The sequence below is a fragment of the Crocodylus porosus genome, unplaced genomic scaffold (genome assembly GCF_001723895.1).
Source record: "Crocodylus porosus isolate Cpor-Errol unplaced genomic scaffold, CroPor_comp1, whole genome shotgun sequence".
Classification (NCBI taxonomy): domain Eukaryota; kingdom Metazoa; phylum Chordata; order Crocodylia; family Crocodylidae; genus Crocodylus; species Crocodylus porosus.
Genome location: NW_017728931.1, coordinates 121,397,456 through 121,406,983, shown reverse-complemented (window position 1 = coordinate 121,406,983; position 9,528 = coordinate 121,397,456).

Sequence of the window (9,528 nt, the reverse complement as noted above, 5' to 3'; positions counted from 1 at the left end):
AGGAAATTAACATGTTTTTAAATTGTGGCCCGGTATATGCACGTTTCCCTGGTAATATCAGAAAGCACCTGCAGTGAAACAATACATTTTGGAAGCTTAGAGCCTAGCAGCAGCTGTATGTCCTGCTTAGACTGTTCATGAACATGTTCCACCCACCAGGTCTCTCATGCACAATCCAAATCTGAAAATATGACAGCAAAGACACTCCAGAATGTCCATTTGGCTGTGCTGTAGACCTCGTTCTCTGGTATGTTTGAAAGTGGTTTCCGGGGACAATCCTGGAGCACCTTTACTGGTGTATTTCTGGGTTTGGAACATGTGAACAGGAGTAGACAGTTCAGGCTGTTTCAGATGGGCCACGTTGCCCCCTGCAGGCCTTCCAAGATGAACCCTGTAAAAGCAGGGAAGCCATTTCTATTGGCAAATACATAGACCACATCAAATATAAACCAAACTCCAGACTGTAAGTTTTGTGGGTCCAGTTTGCCCTACCCCTTGTGCAGTCTGTTAGAGCAGCATAGAGAGAGTGTACAGTGCTAACACTGGTGATGTGTAGGGGGTGCATGCGCACCCCTGAGATTGGTGGTGCACTTCTTCTTGCCACCCCCTCCCTTGCTACTGGCACCACTGGTGGGATCTGTGGGCAGTCCCCTATCACCACTGGCTGCTGCTGACACTGTTGGCAGCATCTGTGGGTGGTCACTGACCGCCAGTTGGCACCCCCTCTCCCTGACAGCACTGCCGCTGCCTGTGGGAGCTCACTGTGCCCCCCCCCAGCAGGGGCATGTGGCATTCATGAGTGCTGACATTGATTGCACCCCCACTTTGATCTGGTCTGAGTGACTGAATCAGGTGCTGAGTGACAATGAATCACACCTTATCTTGACCCATTTCTGTGCAAGCCTTCTCTCCCTGCGGGATGCATTTGATGTACTCTCTCAATAGAAAGCAAGTTCTTGTGGGATTCAGGTATCTTCAGTACTTTTCCTGCAGCAGACTGTGTGTTTTGATACACATCAGAACAGCGCTTGAAGGCAGAGAACAGAACTCCAGCCCAAGTGCCACTTGAGTTTGGGGTTGGAACTGGAAATGTAATCAATCAAGTTTAGCATGAAACTATTTTGTGGGCCATTGTTCTCTTTCAGAGATTAAGAGTAAAAGGCCTCTTGCTACCTCTGGATGAGCACAGAGATGCTTTGAGACAATATATCCTGGCTCTAGAGTGGTTTAGAATGAAACTTTTGATAGCCAGTAAATGTTTGGTTAGAGTTTCACACTTTCATAGGTTTTAGGGGCTGGAAGGGACCTTACAGATCACTGGGTCCAACCCCTCTGCACTTGGGTAGGAAAGACCACTGAGGTCAGATGACCCCAATAAGATAAGCATCAAGATGCTTTTTGAAGAGGACTTTGGGTGAGTGCTGGTAGCCCCACATAGTGAAAAGAACTTAAAGAAACCTGCCCATTCAAGAGCAGAACTGAGATATTTTGCCATCTAGATCTGCTCTGCACCCATTGGACCATACTGTAAGTGGTGGTGGTGGGGTGCTGTATACTGCACAGGACACATTAGTAAGGGCCATGCTTCTTGGGCACTGCACTACTGCAAGATAGTAGGCTACCCCCCCTGTACTGCATACACAGGCAGCCAGTGCAACATGAAGGAAGGTTGGGGTCCCCTGCACTTCTCACACAGATTCTCCTCACCTCGTCTCCTGCACTGCACTGTGCCACAGGCTCCCTTGGCACTGTGGCCTGCATTGCCTCGCCTCCTGACCTGAAGTAGGAAACTAAAGCTGAGAGAGGGAGCTTACAGATCCTGACTGCAGCAACAGCCAGAGCAATAGCCCCAGGGCCACGTATTAACCCTTCACTGGCCATATGCCTCATAGTCCTGTTGCACATCAATGATTTACCAATGGAATGGTAAACACACTTGAACTACTTGCTAGAGTAAAAGAGAAGGGAGCCATCTATTCCCCATTTGGAAGTTGTTCCTAATGATGTGCTTGACTACCTGCTGTTAAATGTGTATGTTTTGTTTTATATTGAACCTTAAAGGTAGGTAGTTTGCATGCCCTACATTTTAATTCTACAGCAGAACATTAAGCTGCAAAGAGGCAACCTTCCATGTAACACTCATAAATCATTTAAATTATTCAAATTACTATCTAATGATGATAAAATAGCAAAGACCATTGTCATACTTGGGAATAACTCATTTATCTTAGGCAACAGTGTCATGCAAAGCTGTTTTGAATGAGTTTGCACTAAATACTGACACAAAAGTGAAGCAGATGATAACTTTGATGGAAATTTCCTTGCAGAAGGCAAAGAATGGCTGTATTAAGACTTATTCCCAGGGCATATTCTCTGCTCAGCTTCTGAAGACTTTGCAGCTAGGTTTGGGCCCCAATCTTAAGTCACTGTATACCCACAGGGTGGTGAAACACAGCCTGGTAAAGTTCTCTGTGGCAGAATCCTGAGTGAAGCTTGGGGAAGGGAAAAAGAGGTTGTATATCTGCCTCTCCATCCAGGTGATAAAAGGCACAGGCTCCAGCACATCCAGGAACTAGGAGATGACATAGTGGAGATATACACAATGCCTTGCCCACTATCTCCAGGTTAATCTACATTAGTCCTTCCTGGGATCTCTCTCATGTACGACTACTCGCCTTTCCAAACAAAAGCAGTTGTGGCTGCTGTGCTTTTTTGCTGATGCACCAGGCTGTCAACATACATCCAGCCTGCCTGCTGATTAGGTTCCTCTGGGCAATTTAGAGGCAAAAAAGTCTGGATTATGCATCCTAAACGTATTTAGGTAGTAAGAAGTTCAGGTCAGGGCAAGATAGCAATACCTCTAGGCATGCACACTACCAGAGCTGCAGGACCCTAAATGATTTTACTGCAAAAACTGGGCACCTTCAGACTCAGGTGCTTATAGTTAGAAAGGGTCATGTGGATCACATGAAAATTAGACTTAAGTACCATATTTTCTTGCACAGAAAATACACCCCCCACCTCCCTGAATCCAGGCATGTGTAGTAAGCAGAGAAGCTGATTTTCTGACTAGGACAGAAATATGTGACTTTGATTCCTATTCCAAAATGCTGAAACTACGGGAGACAGCTGACTTAATGGCTCATTGTTCTTCACTCCACAGGTATTAACAATCATTTCTCCTTTTCAATAGTCTTGGTGTTCCACAAATCAAACTGACCTTTAATCAGGCAATTTTGCTGTGTGCTGTGCTCCTGGTGTCTCTCTGCCTATTTCAAGTCCTGGAAACTCTTTAACTCTTTTCAAAATCATAGATCCATCCATGAGTTCAGTTTTTAGCAGCAGCTGGGGTTTGAGCTTCAGTTAAGCAGGAAAGGGAGGGTGAGCCAGGTTAGGTTCTGTCCCTGCTCGACAGCTCTGGAAAAAATCTTTTGTTCTTCTTTCTGCCTTTCAAAACAAGCTGTGCATTAAACTCAGGGGTATGTTGTATGTGATAAAACATGGTATTTAAATTCTTTTTGAAATTCAATTTTAGGATTTTGTCCCACATTGATTTAAGGGAGTGAGAGATACGACTGCTTCTTGGGCCTCTGCTATGCTTCTCATTTTCTTACAGTAACTTTTTATTAGCTAATATGAACTTCCCAAATATCACTTAACTAAAATATTGCAACTTCTTATGCCATATAGTGGCAAAGACCTTAGCCAGCAATTTACAGGCCCAGTTTAATAGCCCTGCTATAGGGATGGGCCAGGGGCTCTCTTTTGGGAATTAATTAGTACAACAGATACCTTCCTCATTATTTAGAGACAGGACTGACTTTCAGATCACTAAAACCTCTAAACCACAGAAAGCTCAGTTCTCTAAACAGGCAGTAATACTTATACAACCATGCAACCTCTTCCAGAAGTTTAAGCCTATTAATATTAATCTGACTCTTCAGATTCTTTCTTCCTGCCCACCATCTCAAATGCCTTTTCCCCCAGGGTTTTCACTCCGGCTGCAATGTGCCCAGTTCTGCTTCACTTTTGAAAAATACTTAGTAATGTCTTTTTCTTTAGGAGTACAAGATGATTTTGACTACACTCACCAAATGAGCCCCCTCCACTGACAGGAGATTGTTTCCAGCTGGGGACACTGTAGACTGAAAGAATCTCCTATAGAGGAACCTGACACTTGTCTACTTCCTCTGTTCCACCATTATGGTACAGGGAGAGATATAAAGCGCATGTGGTGGTATGGTCTCATCCTACCTTTTTGGACCACACCATAGGAGCAACAGCTGGGGCCATCTGTAAGTTTCTAAAATGGATAAGAATTCCCTTCCGCTCCTCTTCCACCTTCAGCAGCACCTCCCCTCCCTTACCCCACCCACCGCTACCACTGTTTCCAGCTGAAACAGGGATAGAGGGAGTGCCAGAGCTTCTCCTGCCTGTGTCCAGCTGGGCAGCATGGGGAGCTGGTCCCTTGGGTGTTTTCTATCAGCCTGGGAGCAGGTATGAGGAGGGGGAACTGACTTGTGGTTGCTTGTGAGCCAGGCTCCGGCCATGGCCTAGCTGGAGCAGGGCAGAAGTAGCTCTGAAATTTCACTGCCCCCAGGTCAGGTGTGAACAGCAATAGTGGTGGTCAGGGGGAGGGAAGGGAAGGGAAGGGATGTGCTTCCTACTAAGCACAGAGGGGTTAGGAAGGGGTGCTGAGAGAAGGAGGGAGTCAGGTTCTTACTTGATCAGGGACTTAGTCTCCAGCTATTGCTCCCACAACATGATCCACCTACCCCAGTGGGGGCTGGAGGGAAGCTGGGATTGAGGATGCAGTCACCCCTGTCTCCAGTCACGGCTTCTAAACTGATCTGCCTATGGCATAGCACAATCAGGTATTCAGTCTTTGCTTTTCCAGTACAGTGCTTCTTCTGCAGTCAGAATAAAGCTGTTAGATCAGCTAGCACAGAGTTGGGTTTTTTGTTTTTTTTTTTTTTGGCAAGTGCAAAAATAAGACAAAGCATCATACAGCTGACAGCGCAAAGGTGATGTCAATTCAAAGGCAAGCTGACAAGGACAGGCTTCTTACCACCTGGTGAGCTTCCAGCACAAAATGAGAGCAGCTGCCTGTTCCTGCAGCTCACTGCCCTCAATTCCACCTCAGTCTTGTAGGACTCTGTCAGAGATAACAGGACTAGCAGCATTCTGCATCAGCCACTGACCTCTGCAAGGCAAAAGGAAACCAGGGCAGAATAAGTAAGTACTTGTCCTAGCGAGCAAAGAGGTGATTCAGGCCTCCTTTTCCTTGCTCTATTGTCCATGCAATGCATGTCACACTATGGAGGGCTCAGCCCACAGCCATGAGCTGTGGCTTACTGGCATGTAGCAGTGTAGATCCTGCTGTGTTCACTTGCACAGAGTATAAGTGAGTAGATTTGCTTAAAAAAAAAGAATACAAAACATATGGGGGAAAAAACTGCTTGGTAACAGAGTTCGGGGTATATGCATTTAGTAGCTAGTGTTCAGACAGAAGAAAATGGATTATTTCACTTTGTTACAACCCCAAGACTATAACTAGGTTAGGGACATTTAGAAACAAGCCCCATATTGTACTAAAAATAAAGATTTTTTGGAAGCCCTTTCCCTGTATACTTTGTCTGTCTTTTAGTATGTATTTGTGTTGTTAATTAAGTACACACCACTTCCCATGCTGCCTGAAGAGTACAGTGCAAGCTCCTTGGTGCATTGGTCATGCCTTCTTATATTCTTTGAAAAGAGTCTGGTAAATGGCAGGTGCTAATGACAAATAACTTTTGTAGTCACTACTCCTATCTTTAAATAAAGTGATATCAAGTTTACTATTTCATATCAGTGAAAGAAATTAGCTCATGACAATTAAAGACTTGGCTTAGGTTTCACCTTCAGGTTAGCTCAGGGGCGAGCAGTTATTTTGGGTGGAGGGCTGCTTACTGAGTTTTACCAAGCCATCAAGGGCCACATGACAGGCAGCTAGGGGCGGGTAAATATTAATTTTCTAAATTTTTGAGGGGCCCTCTCAGCTGGATAGAATGGCCTGGTGGGCCACATCTGGCCTTTGGACCACATTTTGCCCACCCCTGGGTTAGCTCCTAAATGCCAATGATTCATTCATATTCTATATTCTGCTCATTATGGGTAGGGACAGACATTAAAAAAGCTTGAATCTGAATTGATTCCATCTTTGCAAGTTAGTCTAACCTGGCTAGGCTGAATCAGTTTATAACTGAACAGAAATCCCAGAAATGCAGGCACTTGCCTACAGTGGCTCAGGCTAGAAGCCAGGGGTTGCTAGAGCAGCCCTCTCTTTGCTTCTGCAATGTTAAGATGAGGGGGTGTGGCCAGACCCTGGCAGGACACTCTGATTAGGGAGGGGTACTCCCCCCTCCCCTGCTTGGTAACAGAGCATTCATCATCCCATTAGAAAACAAAGCCTTTCCCATTAGTTCAAGCTCTTCTTAAGCAACTTATTCCAAAAAAAGAAAAGGTGGGATGTAGCAGTTGACCTATTGATTAGTTCCAAAATGCTGTAAGTGGACACAGTCCTGTCTCCCACAGCACTGACCATAGCCAGCATGTAGTCTGCTAGCTAATGCTGGGAGGTGTCTGTGCAAGGCAGAGGGAAGGGAAAATCCCTGCTTAAGAGGGAATTATGAGGGGCGGGGGGGAACCAGGCAGACACCTACAGGCTCTGGCAGAGCTGCAGCCAGGAAGCAGAAGGGAGAGAGCAGCTCTGCTGTGGAACAGAGTGCCCTGCTCAACCCAGAGAGCATGCTGGGATGCTGGGGGAGTCTGGTTTAACTTAAATCTGGAAGGGGTCTGGGACAGACATTGCATAAACCAGTTTGACCCAAATCAGTTAAGCCTGATACTACATTCAACCAGATTTCTCTCACACCGGTTTCAGTCATTTTCAGACTGGCTTATGAACACTGAACATCTGTTGTTACACGTTTAAATCAGTTTCTGATCACTTAGACTGGGTCATGTGTAATGTCTGTCCCTCGCCTGTTAATTCCCAATCCTGCAAAGGTGCTGGTGATTAACATTCTTAAAAATGAGTAGTCCCTTTGAATTCAATGGATAAAGTTAAGCATGTGTAAGTGTTTCAATACTGGGGCCTTGCATGATAAACACATACATTCACTTGACAAAAATTTAGGTTTAGGCACATAAAAGAGCAAGAAAAAAAAAACCCATTCATCTACATTTCAAATAAAAGCTTAGAACTAAAAAAATTCACCAAAAAACTCTAGTTGAATTCACTTTTGTTCATCTTATTTTTAAACACTTGTCACAGATTACGTAAAAATAAAGAGAAAATTTATTTCAGATCTTTGCTCATAAGCAAAGGACTGTGTTGTCTGAGACAAACAGGAGACTCTCAAGAAACATTGGTTTATAAAATTAGTTCTATTTGTAGACTGTAAAGAAAAATAATGGGGATTTTTAGTGCTACAAAAATACGAAGGGACATCTCTTGTTTTGTAGGCTAAAATCTTGTTTCAGCTTTAAACACTTAACAGATATATGAGTAAAGGTGGCGATATAAATGAATGTATACAGGTTCAGTCCCAACATGAATAATGACTGCTAAAGAATCAAATCCTTGAGCTAGTTTACCAGATTATGGAGGTGTAGAAATCTTCTTCTTGACTCCACTTAATTTAGAGAAATTTCTCACTGAGTTTCTATAAGGCCAACAGGTATTTCTATATTGGAAAATAACTTTAATAGGTTTGTTTTTGTGGGATTGTGGCCCATAAATGGCTTGATAAAGTGACTTCCCTAACCCACTGTATAAAGTTTTTATGCTCTACTACATAAGAGTGAGAGAGTCCAGGGCTTGTTTCAGTGATTCTCAACCAGGGTGGTTCGGGTTCCTTTCAGGGGTGCTGCAGGGTGCCATGTAATGTTAGGACTGTTAGGTATGCAAACATGTTTCACAAGTTAAACCCAGAGATTTCAAATAAAAATCCATGGCTTTAAAACAACATTCTGACCTGTTGTGGTCCAAATTCTTTCCAGCAGAAGAATTAGCTTATTTTTCTGTAATCCAAAAAACAAATGAAAAATTAGAGCTGGCATTTTCTGAGGAAATACTCAGTGAGTCTAAGGAGAAGTGCCTTGAGTCTAAAAAGGTTAAGAACCACTGGCTTATTTATACCATGTCAACAGAAGATCTCAGAGAGGATAGGATTTAACACATCCCACCCAAGACTGCTGATGCACTCCAGAAGCAAAATTAATCTGTGATACTCCTCTGCATTCATCCCTGGCTTGCACTCTCAGAGCTACCAGGGACCAAGAGATCAGGAGTGGAGACTGGTCTAGAGCAGTCTAATGGATGAACTTCTGGCAAGGAGTATGCCAGTAGACAGAGATAGGCAAGGGGTACTCATTCCTGTCCTTCTGAAATCTACTGCTAATGCATACAGTGAAACCCAAAGCCTACAAACCTTGAAGTTGAAAAACACATAATGAAGGAGAATGGAGTGAGGCTCTAGGGGAGCTGAGGGTTCCATAATTTTAAACTATTAAATGGAAACTTAAATTGATGGGAAGGATGAGGAGTGGAAAGAAAGCCTGATGCTTTGAAAATCATAGTTCTCTACAGTTGAACAGTTGCTGTTAGAGCATGTATCAATATTATCCAGTTATACATATTATAAAAAATTTGGCCCATGGCTTTTAATCATGATAAAAGCTACTATAAGCTCTACTTACCCACATAAAAGAGTGCACTGTATTATACACATACTTATCACATATTTACAACTTAGCTTTTTCTCTTGATCATGTCTCCCTTCACCTGGTCATTGGCAATGTATTTGTGCTATCTACACTCAGTTAGATAAATGTGAATATTAAAACACACAATGATCCATCACCTTCACCTGGTTAAAGACCATATGCCTGGAGAGCCAGAGTTACTACAAGTGTCTGCTATTTTGGGGGTATCCAATCTGTGACTCCTAGGGTCTGATTTTTCAGAAGACTTGGCCATATGCAACACTTTCTACATTCAAAGCACAGCTTCCACTGACTTCAGCTGCAGCTGTTGAGTACTCAGCATTTCTGTAATACAGAACTGGGTGGTTGAAGCTTGATATTCACAAGCAGAACACAACAGCTGGTAGCCTCCTTTGAACAGGTTTGGTTTAAGTGACTTGTTTCATGTCATTTGAAGTATCTGAGAGCAGAGGCAGGGACAGAATCCCATTCCACAGGGTAGCATTCAGCCATGAGACCATTGTTTCTCTTTCTACAATCATCTGCCTCTTTCACTAAGCATTTCTTAACTTCTGCAAGAAATCTGGGTTCTTTTTGAAAGAACTTCTTTGACTATTCAAGCTGAATTCAGGCCCAGTGTAAGTTTAGTCTATGCATTATATGACAGTCTTGCTCTAGCAATTCCAGGGAACATGCAACAAAACTTCCCCCTCACCCCCTAAGATAACTTGGGTAAATGTTAGAAGAGGGACAAGATGGAAGTAGGACTGCGCGGCGGGA